Here is a 3,302-nt window from a genome sequence, read left to right as displayed (position 1 = left end):
CTCCTTTCATCAACTAAATTCAGTATCTCTTCTGTTACCCAAGGATTTCTACTAGCCCTCGTCTTTTTACCTACTTGATCCTCTGCTGCCTTCACTATTTCATCCCTCAAAGCTCCCCATTCTTCTTCTACTGTATTTCTTTCTCCCATTTATGTCAATTGTTTCCTTATGCTCTCCCTGAAACTCTGTGCAACCTCTGGTTCTTTCAGTTTATCCAGGTCCCATCTCCTTCAATTCCCACCTTTTTGCAGTTCCTTCAGTTTTAATCTACAGTTCATAACCAACAGATTGTGGTCAGAGTCCACATCTGCCCGTGGAAGTGTCTTACAACTAAAAACCTGGTTCCTAAATCTCTCTCTTACCATTATATAATCTATCTGAAACCTTCTAGTATCTCCAGGGTACTTCCATGTATAGAACCTTCTTTCATGATTCTTGAACCAAGTGTTAGCTTGATGAAAGCAAAATTCGTATAGGATGTTCATGACAAAGAAGGAATGGAAAGCTTTCCACAAGCTAAGAACGATAGAATAGGAAAACTAAGGTCACTGAAAGAAAGTTATTTACTCGAGAAAATACATAGATAGAAACACTCTAAACAATATTTGTAAAACAGTAAATGCACCCTTTACGCTTAAAGTCTTCATTTCTTTCTGTAGTTTCGAGAACTATATGTCTCCTTCAGCAGAGCTGACGGCTTCAGTGGTGAAACAGTTTCAATTAAACATTTCTATTTATCTATTTACTTCCTCACTTATCACTGATAGTGTTTTTTCTTTGCGTAGATACTGTGAAACCTAATTTTTTTCAGTATTTGGTTTCTTGCGGGAGGAGATCCGATGACCTGTAGAAAACACATAAAATTCTCGTGCAACTTTTGCAATATGCCCGACCGAGACTCGAACTCGGGACCTTTGCCTTTCGCGGGCAAGTGCTCTACCAACTGAGCTACCGAAGCACGACTCACGGCCGGTACTCACAGCTTTACTTCTGCCAGTACCTCGTCTCCTACCTTCCAAACTTTACAGAAGCTCTCCTGCGAAGTTTGGAAGGTAGGAGACGAGGTACTGGCAGAAGTAAAGCTGTGAGTACCGGGCGTGAGTCGTGCTTCGGTAGCTCAGTTGGTAGAGCACTTGCCCGCGAAAATCAAAGGTCCCGAGTTCCAGTCTCGGTCGGGCATACAGTTTTAATCTGCCAGGAAGTTTCATATCAACGCACACCCCGCTGCAGAGTGAAAATCTCAAAGATTTCATTTGTTATTATTAAGCAAGAGATAGAAATCCTAAGGAAAGGTTACATAGTTTGTTGTAAAAGGGAAGGTTATCAATAACACAAGAGGTATAGAGGAGACGGGAAGGTTTCAATATGACGATCAATTTGGCTTTAGGAAAGGTAAAGGCACCAGAGAGCAAGACAGAAGAAAAATCAAGACAAGTTCACAGGATTTGACGACGTGGAAAAAGCGTTCAACAATGTCAAATGGTCCAAGATGTCCGAAATTTTGAGGAAAATAGAGGTAAGCTACAGTGAAAGATGGGTGATATGGAATATGTGCAAGAACCAAGAAGGAATAATAAGAGTGGAAGACCAAGAACAAGGTACTCAGATTATAAATGGTGTAACACAGTGATGTAGTCTTCTGTCCCTACTGTTTATTCTACAGGGTGTTTCTGTAAGAGAGTGCAAAATGTAACGGGACATAGAGAGTGCTCCAATGAACAATTTGAGGTAGCGGACAAGGGGTCAGAGAAGCCAACTTAAGGGGATATGGAAGTTAAATTGTCTACTGCTTTGTTTAGCATTACTGTTTTTTAGGTTATTTAAAGTAGTGAGACAACAAGGACCTCAGCACATTTTCTTAGTGTGGGTTGCCTACATCATGGTCAAGTATGCACTCGAGGGCAAACGTATTGTTCTCTTTTGATTGACAGGTAGTCATTTTTTGCTATTTTTTTGGCACGAATATTTTGTTTAGAGGGAAGTAATTGTGTGCATGAGTTTCTTATTTTGTGCGCGAGCTTCTTATTACACTGAAAACAATGGGAAGAATTAAGAAGTTTGGTGTTAAACAAAGTAAATGCTATGGAAATCGATTCACCAAATGGATTAACTCTGCTAATACTGAAATACAACGTGATAGAACACTTCAAACAGATTCAACTACTCCAAGCGTTTCGAAGCTAAAACAGAAATATTTGAACAATAGGCTTGACAGTATTAATGCTGATAATACAGAGACGCTAACTATTGATTCAGGTTGTGTTATTGTTTAACTCTCTGCACATCCGAACTAATAAATAAAGATTTGCAGTGTAAGGAATAGGAGGGTAGAGGTAGTTGAGGAGAAACATGCTAGAAGAGTTGCGTATCAAAATTAGGAATGGAAGTTATAAAACCCATGTACAGGGTAGTCCATTGATCGTGACCGGACCAAATATCTCAAGAAATAAGCGTCAAACGAAAAAACCACAAAGAACGAAACTTGTCTAGCTTGAAGGGGGAAACCAAATGGCGCTACGGTTGGCCAACTACATGGCGCTGCCATAGGTCAAACGTATGTCAACTGCGTTTTTTTAAAAATAGGAACCCCCATTTTTATTTCATATTCGTGTAGAAGGTAAAGAAATATGAATGTTTTAGTTGGACCACTTTTTCGCTCTGTGAGAGAGTAATCACAAACATATGGCTCACAATTTTAGACGAACAGTTGGTAACAGGTAGGTAATTTAAATTAAAATACAGAACGTAGGAACATTTGAACATTTTATTTCGGTTGTTCCAATGTGATACATGTACCTTTGTGATCATTTCTGAGAACGCATGCTGCTGCAGCATGATTACCTGTAAATACCACATTAATTCAATAATTCCTCAAAATGATGCCCGTCAACCTCAACGCATTTGGCAATACGTGTAACGACATTCCTCTCAACAGCGAGTAGTTCGCTTCCGTAATGTTAGCACATGCATTGACAATGCGCTGACGCATGTTGTCAGGCGTTGGCGGTAGATCACGACAGCAATTATCCTTCAACTTAGCCCACAGAAATAAATCCAGGGACGTCAGATCCGGTGAATGTGCGGGCCATGGTATGGTGCTTCGACGACCAATCCACCTGTCATGAAATATGCTATTTAATACCGCTTCAATCGCACGCGAGATACGTGCTGGACATCCATCATGTTGGAAGTATATCGCCATTCTGTCATGCAGTGAAACATCTTGTAGTAACATCGGTAGAACATTACGTAGGAAATCAGCATACATTGCACCATTTAGATTGCCATCGATAAAATGGGGG

General features: G+C 40.2%; 1 non-coding gene across 1 annotated transcript; it reads right to left on the bottom strand.

The window, feature by feature from the left end:
* Window positions 1-884: 884 nt before the first annotated feature.
* Window positions 885-959, bottom strand: Trnas-cga (transfer RNA serine (anticodon CGA)). Its single transcript has one exon. It is a non-coding gene; the product is annotated as a tRNA-Ser (tRNA).
* Window positions 960-3,302: the final 2,343 nt, after the last annotated feature.

Source organism: Schistocerca serialis, chromosome 1, assembly GCF_023864345.2.
Source record: "Schistocerca serialis cubense isolate TAMUIC-IGC-003099 chromosome 1, iqSchSeri2.2, whole genome shotgun sequence".
Classification (NCBI taxonomy): domain Eukaryota; kingdom Metazoa; phylum Arthropoda; class Insecta; order Orthoptera; family Acrididae; genus Schistocerca; species Schistocerca serialis.
The sequence above is the reverse complement of the archived record's forward strand: the minus strand, read 5'-3'. Positions and strand labels throughout refer to the sequence as shown.